Source organism: Panthera onca, chromosome B2 (assembly GCF_046562875.1).
Source record: "Panthera onca isolate mPanOnc1 chromosome B2, mPanOnc1 haplotype 2, whole genome shotgun sequence".
Taxonomy (NCBI): domain Eukaryota; kingdom Metazoa; phylum Chordata; class Mammalia; order Carnivora; family Felidae; genus Panthera; species Panthera onca.
The window spans coordinates 100,303,649-100,317,429 of record NC_138343.1 but is presented as its reverse complement, the minus strand read 5'-3'; the positions used below and the strand labels follow the sequence as shown (position 1 = coordinate 100,317,429).

General features: G+C 43.7%; 1 protein-coding gene across 9 annotated transcripts in view; it reads left to right on the top strand.

The window, feature by feature from the left end:
• FYN (FYN proto-oncogene, Src family tyrosine kinase) overlaps positions 1 to 13,781 on the top strand; it is a 214,832-nt gene that overhangs the window by 28,735 nt on the left and 172,316 nt on the right. The window contains exons 1-2 of one of the 9 annotated variants that reach the window (XM_078447231.2): positions 7,914 to 8,315; positions 11,418 to 11,506. The exons of 5 other annotated variants lie outside the window; for them this stretch is intronic. The gene's annotated coding sequence lies outside the window, so the exon portion shown is untranslated. Of the gene's footprint in view, positions 1 to 7,700; positions 8,316 to 11,417; positions 11,507 to 13,781 lie in introns of those variants that run through there. 3 more of the 9 variants (XM_060616419.3, XM_060616412.3, XM_060616415.3) reach the window with 3 other exon arrangements.

Here is a 13,781-nt window from a genome sequence, read left to right as displayed (position 1 = left end):
GGAGCCACACACTCTGTTTCTGTAAACACTGGTTGAGTCTTCTCTGCTTGTACTTCTCTCGTCTCCCAGAGACCTTGGGTTTCCAAGAAAGGCTGGACCTAAACGGGCCTCACTAGCTACCCGTGGGATCCTTTGCTGCCCTAATCTCCCCTACCCAATCACATTGCCTTGGGTGTAATTTTTCAGCAGGTCTGCGTTACATTCTTCCATCCCTGGCCATTCAGGGGCTCTACTTCATCATCTAAGAATGACTTGGGGTTCTCGTTTTAAATTTGTGTGTAAGACAGGTTCTTCTCCCTGAACTAGAGCCATTCTGTATTCAGTCAGTGTACCTTTAAGTTGAGGAAGTATACTGACTGAAACCTTATTCTAGAACGATTATGAGCAACCCCTGACCTCTGACGCGCGTAGCCCCCTACTTTCTACAGAATGGCCTGTGATCAGTGGTGGCCTTTTCAGCTCCTACAAACCAACGTGACTCAGGGAAATTGAAAGTCTCTACTCAGGGCTAGATTGGAGGGAAGCCTTCTTGAAATCCTGGTGTGCTTGTGTTTTGGCTGTGGAAGCCAGGGGCTGGCAAAGGCACTCCATAAGTGGGGTGGGGGGTCAGCACTGCGGCCCTCCTGGGCCACAGAGCCTTTGGGTACCAGGAGCCACCTCAGGGTGGTGTAGTGCAGACCAGCTATAATAGCCAGAACCCTGGGGGACAGTTTAAGAGATGCCTGGAGCTGTTCCAGGTTTTAGGGCTTGCCCTGCCTTGTGCCACTCAAGCCGAGGTGAATCCCAGAGGGCCAGCGAATGGAGGAGGTGGGTCTGTTAATTCTGTTCTCAGTACATCCCAATGCCAGGCAGACAAGAGGGTTCAGTAAATGGGGTGGGAAGTCCCGAGTGGTATGAATTAGGTTCTCGCTTTGGCTCTGCTGTTCACTTGGTCTAAGACCTTAGGCAAATCTTCTCTCCTATGTGAGCCTCATTTTTCTCATTAGTAACATGGTCCCTTTTCCAGGATCAAGTAAAATTCTTCATTTTTTAACTTAAAAACACAAACCACACATACTTGTTTTCTGACTTGGGCTTTGTACCAAAAAGGATAAAGGGCTGTTAGCCACGAGTCTGAAGGATGCTTAATAAGGCCCACCGGGGGTTGGGAGCTCCTTGAAGGCACAGCCTTGTCTGTTGAATGTACCCTCAAGCACAACACTGGCAGCAGTGAGCATCTGATGAAGGAGTGAGCAGTGTGATGGACCCTGCCGTGTGAGTTGGGTGTTTGTAAGTACTGCTGGAATTCAGAATGAGAGAAGCTAAAAGTGAGGTGGGAAATGCTTCTTGGACTGCAGGAATTTGAGCTGCATGCAGAGGACTCTGCCTGTTGTACCCTCTCGGTCATGTAGCTAATGACCTGGAAAACACTTAACCACCCTAGGGGAGTTCACTATTTTAAAAGTTCTAATTCAAAAGTTCCAATTCCAGAATTTTTTCTAATGCTGATAGAAGGCTGCTGAGCACAGATGTATAAACTATTCTTTTTGCTTGTGTTTATGTATCTGCCAAGAAGAATCTAGACTAGAGTGTACCTCCATTGTATAATTAAGTGATATCTGTTGGCCAACCCGAGAAAGAAAAAATTACAGAAGTCATGGTGTGTTTTTTTTCTAAATGTATTTTTGAGTTTTCTCTTTCAGTTGAACATTTTTGTGAAGATAGAACTATGAATGGAAAATATGCTTTATCTTGATGTGTCACAGCTCAAAGTTAAATCAACATGAAGTCTGTAATTATTATTATCTATGGTTTATTGAGCATTTACTACATACTGAGTGCTTTCTATGCATCACACTTGACCATTACAGCACTCTTGTGAGGCAGCCATATCCCTTACCATGAGTTGCTTGAGGCACCATGGTAATAGTAAGGGTCCTAATCATATCTGTTTCCAGAGCTTCTTTTTCTCATACCCTACCTTACCTTGGAAGTGATACTATTTGAGACAATATATTTGTGTGACCTCTTTTTAAGAAGTTTTGTGAGTAACAAAAAAGCAGTGTTACCTTCTAGAGGAGTCTTCCATGACACTCTCTCCCATTCTAGATGGGGTTGCCCTGCTACCATGCACTTCTTCATAGCTATTGTTGTATAGTTATTTGTGCAATAACTGTCTGGTATCTGTGTTCCTATTGAACTGTAAGTTCTGTCAGGTCTGAATCCTTCCATGTGCCAAACCTAATGCCTGGTTTCTAGAATGCCCTCTTAAAAGGTTGACTACAGGCATGAATGAATGACACATAACCAAATTAGGGGGGTAATAAGAGTCCTTGAAAGCCACTTTGGTAAGTGGCAGAGTAAAAAAATCTGTGTATTCCAGAAATCATGTTTCTCTTCTCCATCTCTAGGTTTTATCTTGGAAACCATGCTTGTTAATAGCATTATATGGAGATAAGACTTCCTTGGCTTTCTCTTCAAAAATACAAAGTCTCAAGCAGACAAGTGAATAGATAGTTCTTAAGAATGAAGTCTCCGTGCAAGCAAAGACAGTCAAAAGATAAAAGAGGGAGGAGCATTAAGAGCACAAGGGAACCAGTAATACTGTTTTTGTTTTTGTTTTTGCAGAGAATCTTCTCGAATTATTAAGGGATACACTTCCAAGTTTGGTTTACATAAATCACTGATTTAAATATATACCGTTTATCTTCTAAAAGTAAAACCCATACTCAACTGAATTTTAAAGAATGTGTAATCAGGTTATGTCAGAAGGACAAAAATGTACTTTTTAAAAAGCAAAGCTGGTTAAATTGGCTTATCTTTTTTGGTAATTTAAATCATGATTTAAATGGCTTTGATTAAAATAACATCCACTTTGCTCCTAATGACTTTCAAGGGGCTAAGGAGAGAGGTTTGATTTCCACATTTCCTGCATGGCCTTTGTTCTGCACAATTGAAGGTGTTTTGGCACTTGCCTTGAGAGAGACCCGTCCTTTCTGTAGTCTCAGTGAGACCAAGAATTCCTGTATTGCTATTCCGCTGTTTGCAGGGTTTAGATAACTGCCTTCAGGCCACAAATAGGCCACAAATACTGCTGTCTGTTTGATAGAGTGGCCTCCCCAAGTAAAAATTGTCATGCAAAAGAAAAGAAAGTAGAATGCTTTAGAACATGTCCTTCTCCCCAGTGAATTCCTTGAAATGTGTTTATCTGTAAATGTAGAATGTACATAGAGTTGCTCCATTTTTCAATATTTCTTTTGTTTTAATAAGTCCCAAGAGAAGTCATAACAATATCCTAGGTTCTTACTGTGGAGCTGATAGTTTCTGTAAAAAAAAAAACAAAAAAAAACAAAAAAAAAACAAAAACAAAAAAAAGTGATACTAAACAATTGAGGGTTCAGAATTTGAGACTGCATCTGGAACCAAGCTTTAAAGCCATGTGTATGCAATTCCTACATAGCTGGTTGAGAAGAGTGGAAAGATTAATTAAGACAAGATTTTTCTTTAGTAAGAGGAATAGGACTTCCAGGGGCCAACAGGTCAGCTGTGCTTGCATGGGGAGTCCCAAGGCTTGAGAATGCTGGTCGCTGGGAAGGCATGAGGATGTGTCTTCAGGGAGAATGTATGCGTATGGGGGAGGCGTCAGGGTGTAGCGTCTCACTGTGCACGTTTTCGATAAGGAGGCAGAAAGAGTAAAGAGGAAGAGGGAAGAACAGCCATCAAGAGAACTTCCTGCCCTCTGTAGAAGCCATTGCTTCCTGAATGGAGTGGGAGGGCTCCTTAAGTGGGTGTGGGGACTGGAGAGGGCAGCCCAGGTGTACAGATGGAACCCTCCCCCTCTTTGGCCTTCTCTGATCCACACTCTTAGGGTTGCCAGCCCCAGGGCCTATGGGATGCCCAGTTGGCTCCCATAGCCACGCCTTGCCCCAGCCTCCATACAGATTGACCCATTCTCTTGGAGGAGATTGGGCATGGGGAAAGACCAGCCTCTCTATGCCCAAGGAAAGGCTGGGGGTGACCAGGGATCAGGAAAAGGGAATGGCTTGGGTGCGAGGGAGGGGGTTGTTTGGGAGGGAGGAACTTGCACAGAGTTCTCTTTTAGGTTGAAGAGCAAACAGTTTTAGTTGTGCACCAAAAGCAGTTGTTATGCATCACCCATGATAACTGACCAACTTTCTTTTATATAAATCTCTGGCTTGTAAAACTGCCGCTGTAGAAGAAACAACACGCCCTCTGCCAATTTGAATTTCCAAGATCAAAAAGATCCTTCTTGCTAGACATTATGAACTCAGGCAGGCAGTGATGACCATTGGGAGAGCTACAGATAAAAAAATTTATGTTGTGATTCAAGGAAAGAGTTCAAACATTAGGGTTGAATTGTCTAGCCTTGGATGCAGAACACATAATTCATTTGTCCCTTGAACATGAATAAACACCCGGGGGCTCACCAGTGTCCTAGGCCACATGTTCTCTTCCTCAGTTGCTCTGTTTTACACGTGAGGGAAATGCAGCTCAACAGAAGTGACGTGATTTGCCCAAAGACTCACATCGAGAAGTGACAGGATCCACAAGTGGCACTCAGACCTGGAGCACCCTTCTGTTTCCACTCCACAGTGGATGTTCTCTTGTACTGAAGCCCAAAAGAGCAGAAGACAAATGAATCATCACCAGCCTCATGTAATTTAACTGGTAATTTCATACGCATCTTTCATTTTCTCTTCTCTAAATTTAAAGGACTTTCACCCTTATGTGCGGTTTTAAAAATAGGAATGATGTTTTGATCAAAAAGAAATTAGAAACTTAAAGGGGAACCGCCTCTTTAAACCTGACCTGGTCCCACCAGGTGGTGCCTGTGGGGTGACAGCCTGAGAGTGACTTACGGGATGGGGGATGGCAGTCCGAGGGAGGCCTGCAGGACACTCTGTGGCCTGTCCCTAGGCTGGAGTTCATTTTCTTGTCCTCATCTTAGTAGCGTTCATCATCTGCAAGGGGGGAGCCGGACACTGCTGGGAGAAAAGCAGCCTGCATTACAATGGAGAAGCAAGACCGCCCCCCCCCCCCCCAACTCTGTAGGCTTTCTCCTGTAGCCACGAGGGGCTGCGTAATCTCTTGCCCTGCAGCCAGGCCTGCTGGGTAGAGGCTGGAATCATTTGGTTGTCTGCCTTTTGCATAGACATACTGTCTGCTGCAGTCTCCTGTGAAGGAGACATTATTAGTAAAATATGTGTAAAGAATGGCTTAGAAGATACCTTTGTCACTGCCCCTAAACACTTTTAAAAGCAGAGCTGCACCTGTTTTGAGATAGTATGGGATAGGCCATCAAAAATACATAAAAATTCAAGCTTTGCCCCTAAAGAAGGTTATTACTGCCCACACTGGGCTACAACAAAAGTTCAAGCAGAAAACCTTAGTATTAGTTTGCTGTGGCTGCCATAGCAGGTGACCCCAAACTTGATGGCTTAAAACCACAGACTTATTCTGTCATGATTTTAGGAGTCAGAGTCCACTATTGGGGTATCAGGGGTGCATCCTCTCCAGACGCTTTGGAGGAACCCCACTGCTTGCCTCTTTCAGCTCCTGGTGTCTACAGGCATTCCCTTGACTTGGGGCTACATCACTCCAGTCCCTGCCTCCGCCTTCAAATTGTCTTCTTCTGTGTGTGTCTGTGTCACATCTCCCATGCATCCCACTTGTAAGGATGCCTGTGATGGCTTTTAGAACTCACTGGATAATCCAGGATAAACTGCTCCTCCCAGGATCCTTAACTTTATCATACTCTATCATGTTGTGTGAGGGGACAGTCACAGATTGCAGGGATTGGGAAGTGAATGTCTTGGGGAGGAGAAGTGGACATTTTTCTGCCTCTGTCTTCTCTTTGACAATTTCTACATTTTTCATTTCCTGAAACATAAAGCTTATTACCACTGGTTTCACACATTATTTCAGTGGGGTTGATTTTCCTAGAAGGGGCCCCTCAGGAGACCTAAGAGCCCATCTGGTCTCCCAGGCCTCAGAACAGGCAAAGCCATGCCTGTGTTCTTTCTCAGATTGGGGTTGATGTAAGGATGAAGAATCATGGGCTCTGAGAGCAGGGAGGAGCCTTCAAAATCATAGCCTTCCAGTCTTAGGGGGAGACTGAGGCCCAAGATACAGGGTCACTCAAGTCAGGAGCGGAGATGGCACCAGCTCTTACTGCTTCAGTCCACCTCTTCCGCTGCTGACCCCAAGCTGTCTCGCCATATAAGCCCCTCAGCCATCCTTCATGTGGCAGCTCGAAGCACCTGAGAACTCCATCCCTGCAAATCCCCCTTTTCTCGGCCAGCAGCCCTGGTTCTTACAAGTACTCACATTACTTAATATCAGAAATCCCGTTGTTCTGGTTGCACCCCCCTGGAGGTATCCCCTTTGTATCATTGTCTCTCTAAGAACATAGCTCTCAGACACGAACAGTACTTCCGAGGTAACTTGCCCAGCATAGGGTAAGGACTGTACCCCTGACTGTTGGATCTTGTGAGATGCACGTGTTTTCTGCATCATTATGTGTTACCCTTAGGCGAATCAAGGTCACATCTCCACTCTGTTGCACTTCCAGCTTGCACTGAACGTGGGTTCAACAAAAATCCTTAAGACTTTAAAATACGAATTGCTTCCAACCTCTACCTTTTGCCCCTACCAGATAGAAGAGCCAAGTTTCTATCAGTAGCGGTATGGGATCAGCTTGGGACCCCGAGTAGATTCCAGATAGGGATTCACAGAACAGATACATCCACAGGCTGGGGCATGCTCATGGAGATGTAACCAGCAGCAAACAGGGGCACTTAGGACGTAGACAGTTAGGTGAGGCATAAAACTGGAGAAAGTCTTCCATCAGTGGCAGTCTAGATGGACAGATGTCTGGCAGAGGAACTGGCCAGCTGAGCAGGCCAAGGGGTAGATAGGAGCACTGGTGTACAGGGATGAGACTCCAGCCAGGAAGCTGATGAAAAGAGTTGAGTCCAGAAAGACGAGTTAGAGTCCACTGCCAAAACAGGGGAGGGCCCAAGATAGGAGCTTGAGACCAGAGAGTAAAAGGAAGCCCCCGGTCTGAAGTCAAGAGTCACAGCACTGATGTGTATCTGAGGCCTGGAGCCTCACCCACTCAGAGCCTGGGGTCAGGGGCCCATGGCAGAACTTGTGAATAGGGCTGAGTCCTCCCAGCTAAGCAGATTAGAGGGTGTAGGCCAGGCGATGACACCCTCCTATATATGCACAAATGATTTTTTACCATTGAAAGTAGGGCCTTATCTCTGTTAATTCCTTGGGTTCTTTTTTGGTTGTTGTTTTGGTCAGTTTTGGCAGTATTCCAGCCTGTTGAAATGTTTTCAAATCTCTGTTCATTCCTCTCATTAATTGTCCCCTCAGCCATGAATTATTTGTGATCCCCTTAAGCACATCTCGATGAAAACGTTACCAGGGATAAACCTACAAAGCCCCACTGTGCGAGGACCTCCCTCCAAGCCAGTGTTGCTCTTCTGTGATGTTAGCACCCCTGGGTGTGGTTGCTCAGTTACCTCTGAGGCCCTCAAACTGAACTGTCACTTGGCCCAGCGTTTCCCATCTCACTCAGCTATGCTTTGAATGACTGACTGTCAGATGCTTTGCTGACATCCAGGTACTCTGTGTCTATAATCTACTCTGACAGTCCTGTGAAAATGCCCTGAGATAGGGCAGTGCCTCAGGAAGGGAGAGTTGGTAGGGTGCTTGGTTATTCACAGCTTTGAGGGCAGAGGTCCCTGGTTGTTCTCACTGATGTCAGCGGGTGTCAGTTCTGAGCCCTGCTTTCCATAACACGCTTGTGGGTGTTAGCCCGTGGGTGATTCTTGAGGTGAGACCAGAAGCCCGAATTCAGATGTGGAGCCCTAATGTTTGTTTCTAGGGTTAGCCTCTACTAAAGAGGCCTCCTTTGCCGATTATGTGGTCTGCGAAGAGCAGGCCCCGCTGTCGGGTGCATAAGGCTGCTTCTTGGAAGATGTAGGGGTGTTCATTAAGTTGTGAAACATACCACGACTGAGTGTAGTCCGCGTGTAAAGTGAGGGAAGGGAAGTGGGATGCTCTGTGGATCGTTTGTGTTAACAGAAGAAGGGGGTGAGACAACAATTCATCTATTTGCATAGTCCTTCCACATAAGACTGCCAAGACCAAGTGAGGTGGTTTCAGGGTCAGTCACGAGGCAGCATGATGTAGTGGAAAGAGTGTGTGGGCCTCAGGGGCCTGAGTAAGTCCTGCTGTGCCACCGAAGAGCCGTGTGATGCTGGCTGCGCAGGAGGCAGATGGTCGAGGGAAGAGGTGCAACAGTGGTGAGTGTCTGAGGGGGGCCGCGGGGCGCAGGGAGGGTGACACAGGAGTGTCCCAAATGTCTTTTTGTCGTCCCCTCTTTCTTTCGGGCAGTACCGGCCAAGGATCGGGTCACTTCCGGGTGTGACATGGGGCAGAGACTTGGGCTAGAAGAATGGGCCAGGGAAGCCCCATTTCTTTCCACGACATTATTTTTTCTACTGCTCTTCATCAAGACTTAGTGCCACAGTAATTTAAAACAGATGGGACCTGTGTGTGTGTGTGTGTGTGTGCGTGCGTGTTGGGGAGATGATTTTGTTGATCTTTGGAAGAATGTTCTGAAAAGTAGTCCTAAACGGGTGGTATGGGAAGCGGTAGTTTAAAAAACTTTGCCTATTATACAGTTATTAAATAAGGGAGAAAAACATTCTGTTTCCTTTACCAGAGAGGTGCATCAGGGTGATGCTTATTGAAAAAAAGTAAATTTGATCATTGGGAAAAGTTTGAACAGCCCTCAGGTATTGAACACGAAATAACTTGTGAAACCTACTCACGAAGTTTGGAAGTCCTCACGGTGATCCACAGTGAAGTTTTAGGGATGGGCGAGGCCTCACTGACAAAATGTCAAGAGTGCTGTTTTTCGTGTATGACCCATGAATTGGAAGAACAGAAAGACTTTTGACAGTTACCATAATATTTACTGTATTTTCTCATATTTGGTATTAATAAATATTGGCTACTAGCCAATCATGTAACTTAAAAAAAATTTTTTTAAATGTTTGTTTATTTTTGAGAGAGAAAGACAGAGCACAAGCAGGGGAGGGGCAGAGAGAGAGAAGGAGACACAGAATCCGAAGCAGGTTCCAGGCTCCCAACTGTCAGCACAGAGCCTGACGTGAGGCTCGAACTCATGAACCGTGAGATCATGACCTGCGCCAAAGTTGGCCGCTTAACTGACTGAGCCACCCAGGTGCCCCGTAACTTCTTTCTTCTATTTTTACAGTGGCTTAGAGGAAAATATAGCTAGGCTTCCATGTTTTCTAGGTAGTAAATGAAACAACAAGATGTTATGTAATGTTTTTTGAAGGAAAAAGCTTCAGAAACAATTTCAGAGCCAACAGGGTAAGAGGTATCAAGACAGGAAAAAGCACTTGTTTTTTGTTGTTGTTGTTCTTGTTTTGTTTTTTGGTTTTTCTTTTTTCAGGTTTTTTTTTTTTTAATAGGCTTTACTTTGTTGAGCAGTTCACAGTAAAATTGAAGGGAAAGCCCAGAGATTTCCCATATACGCCTGCCCCCACACATGCACAGTGTCCCCTACTGTCAACATCCCCACCAGAGTGGTACAGTTGTTATAGTTGATAAACCTACATAGACACATCATTATCACCCCAAGTCCATAGTTTACATTAGGGTTCACTCTTGGTGTTATATGCTCTATGGGCTTGGATAAATGTGCAATCGTGTGTAGTCACCATTAGACTGAGTATTTTCACTTCCTTAACAATCCTCTGTGCTCTGCCTGTCCATCCTTCCCTTGCCCCTAACTTCTGGCAACCAGTGATCTTTATTTACTGTGTCTGTGGTGGGCTTTTACAGAATGTCATGTATTTGGAATCCTACACTATGTAGCCTTTTCAGATTGACTTCTTTCACTTAGTTATATGCATTTAAATTTTCTCCATGTCTTTTCATGGCTTGGTAGCTCATGTCTTTTTAACACTGAATAATATTCTATTGTCTGGATATACCACAGTTTATTTATCCATTCACCTCCTGTAGAACATTTTGGCTGCTTCTAAATTTTGGCAATTATGAATAAAGACACTCTATAAACATCTGTGTAGAGGTTTTTGCATAGATGTAAGTTTTCAGCTCCTTTGGGTAAATACCATAGAGCATGATTAAAATCACTTGCTCTTTTGGGAGCGAGGGGAGGGTAGGTGATGGGTATTGAAGAGGGCATCTTTTGGGATGAGCACTGGGTGTTGTATGGAAACCAATTTGACAATAAATTTCATATATTTAAAAAATATAAAAATTAAAAAATTTAAAATAAAATCACTTGCTCTTTGAACATTAAAAAAATTTTTAAAAAAACCCTCTCTCTCTGCCCTTCCCCTGCTCATGCTCTGTCTCTCTCAAAAATATATAAACATTAAAAATTTTTTTAAATCACTTGCTCTTTGTTGGAATATAGAAATTGTTTTATATTTTCTTTTGGGGGCAAAAGTCCAAATCACTGCATGCCATCGGCTTGTTTGTATGTAAATTTAGGCAGCTGGTATTTTACCTGATGCTTTAACCCATAAGTATCCATTGCTGTATCTCTATTCAAATTCGAGTGGCGAATGACAGAGTTTTGTGTTTTCTCTTATATCACTGTATCTCCTGGCTCCATGATTATCGAAAGCTCTCTTTGCCCAAATTGATGGACTTGGGCCAACTCTGATGCTTTTCTCCAAAGGGCCTCTTTTTTTTGTTGTTGTTTCTCTTTTCCCACAATCAGATCTGAGTCAGGTTGTTACCTTTCACTTTGGAATCCCCTTCGCTGGCTTGGAAGTTCAGACCTGTGTTTCAGTTCCGATGTTTATCGCTGAATTCAGCATCCGCTGTTGAGACATCCACGGAGCTCGGCCTCCTGACTGTATCATAGTGTCGTGCCCCTCATGGGCTGAGGGTAGGGTTTGCTTCACGGTATCCCAGCACCTCTTTGCATAAACCAACCTTTCCTGACTTTTCTTGTGATTTTTTTTCATATTCATTCCTCACCTAGCATGTTTTCTGTGATCAAATGAAAATTGTCCCATTAAAGTGAAAATGGAGATTTTTTTTTTTTTTTATGTTATAGTGCAGATGGTATGAAACATTTCTGAAGAAAATCAAGTCTCCTAAACTCAGATCTCTAGGACAGTGGTTAAAATTTCGGTATTTTTTCCACAAGTAGTCTACTTAAATAAGGGAGAAAAACCAGTGTTAAAAACAAAAACAACTGTTTGCCAAATTCAATTGCTTTTGAAATAATTTATCAGTTTTGATTTTTGAGCAGGAAATAGGTAAAACTTTTAGCTTAAACATTACTTAAGTAGAATAAATTCAATAAGCATTCTTATTTTGTCTAAATTAAGGCCGTGGTACCAAGATCAGGGGCTCCTGAGGAGGTCTTCTAACTGCAGTTAGAGCAGAAAAGTAATCTCAGAGCCCACCCTTAAAAGAGGTAAGAAGATGCAGAACTATTGTTAAGGTTGGGAGCCTGGGTGTCTGAGAGACGGGTGGAATTGAAATTATTTTGGAGGAAGGAAGAAAGGGTGGCTTGGGGAAGTCGGGCCGGTTAGCAGTAACGCAGTGGGGGAAACTTGATAAGCTTCCCAGGAACACAGACACCCTGTGGTTGGGTCAAGTGTAGGAGATCGAGGCGAGCACTGCTAGAACTGCCTTGAACTCCTTGCTGTAACAGAGCAAAGAGCCATTGCACTCTGAGTGGTGTTTCAGGTCCCCCTGCAGTGCAATTGACACCACCTTCTGAGCGAGGCATTACCACAGAGTTTACCTGACCATCAATGGTGGCCTGGGTGAATGCTCATGTGAGTCTGTATAGAGAATAAAGGACACCATGTTGGGTCTTCAGTGGTCGTCATGTTTGATTGGAGTTGGACAGAGAAAGCACTCAAGTCTGAGCTGAGGGCTCCACACAGGGTCAGAATGCCAGGAAGGAGGCACTAAGGAAGGTGGGTCCAGGACTCAGAGTAACATGGATGATGATGATGATGATGATGATGATGATGATGTCTACAAAGGAATATATATATGCATACAAAGAAGTGTGTGTATGTGTGTGTGTGTGTGTGTGTGTGTCCATTATATGCATACACAGAGAGTGGAGTGGAGGGAAAGAGAGAGTAAGAGAAATACAACACCTGGTACCCATCCTGCAGCATGAGAACTGGAATATCACCAGTATTTTGCAAATCCCTATGTGTTCCTCCCTGGCCATACTCCTCTCTGTGGTACCACTGTTCTGAATTTTGTGTTTGTCATTTCCTGCCTTTTCTGTGTAAGTATGTTTCCCTATGTAATCTATTATTAAGTTTTATTTGTCTTGGGCTGTGTGTGTATGTATATGTGTGTGTGTGGAATTCTTATACCAATTGCTTTCTTTTTTCAATTGTTTTTGGGTTTTTTTTTTTTTAATGTATATTTATTTTGAGAGTGAGAGAGAAAGAGAGTGTGAGCACGAGAGGAAGAGGGGGAGAGAGAGAGAAAATCCCAAGCAGGCCCCACGCTCAGCATAGAGCCCACCAGGGACTTAATCCCACAGCCGTGAGATCACAACCTGAGCTGATATCAAGAGTTGGATGCTTAACTGACTAAGCCACCCAGGCACCCCAATCGATGATCTTTTTAAAGATTCATCTCTGTTGATGCATGAAGTGACATACATGAAATTCACTTATCTCCACTGCTATCTGGTCTTGCATTGTATGAACATACCACATTTTATGACAGTATTCAGTCACTGCTCAATGGACATTTGGGTCATTTCCAATTTTGCACTATTTTAAACAGTGCTACTTTGAACATTCTTGTATGTGCATCCTGCTGCAAACAGTTTCTCTAGGATAAGTGCATAAGAGAAGAATTTTGGAGTCTTAGAGTATGCGTACCTTCAACTTTACTGAAAAATACCAAATTGTTTTCCAAAGTGGTGATATTTGTACATTCCATTTGATATTCCCATGAGTTAACAGATTAACTTCTAAGAGAAGGGGAAGTCTAAAGGAAAGATGAAATGCAGGATTAGCTAAACATTGCAGAGGAAAGGGATATCATTAGGGGCTGATGAAGTACAACTTCCCGTCTAAGTGTGGGGTAGAGAGAGCTAGGGATATGAAGAAGAAGAAGGTTTAGGTTTTAAATAACCACTGTGGGTACAGTGAAAGGCTGGAAGATTATCTTGCATGGACTGTAGTCAAGTTGTCATTAAGTGGCATATCCCATCTCAGTAGGAATGAATTACCCAGTTCTCTCCATTTGCACTCAGTTTTCCCTGATCAGCAGTAATCTTTAGTGCTATATCTGGGGAGCAGATAGATGCTTCCAGGCATTTAAGTGTGCTGTTTCTACGTCAAACTGGGTGGCACGGATCCTAATAAAGTTTTCAAAGCAGACGTCCACACAGAGGCACACAAATGTTTTGGATATTACTCTCCCCCAAACATAGGCGATTTTTATGACAGCCATACTTTATACTTTATAAATTCAGTAAATTTACACAGGGTTTGACATTGCTGTTTCTTTTACTTCAGAGGGTTATTTGATGAAAACTCAGAGCTGCTCTGCTGTTACTCACTTGACCTGAGAAAAATGGGTGTATGGCATTTTGAGTAGCAAATTAACTATGAAATATGACACAGCCCTGGGTGAGCATGTTGGTCTCATTTGTAAGTTCTGACCACTCTGACACAGACAGGTGATCGGATTTGTTTTCAAAG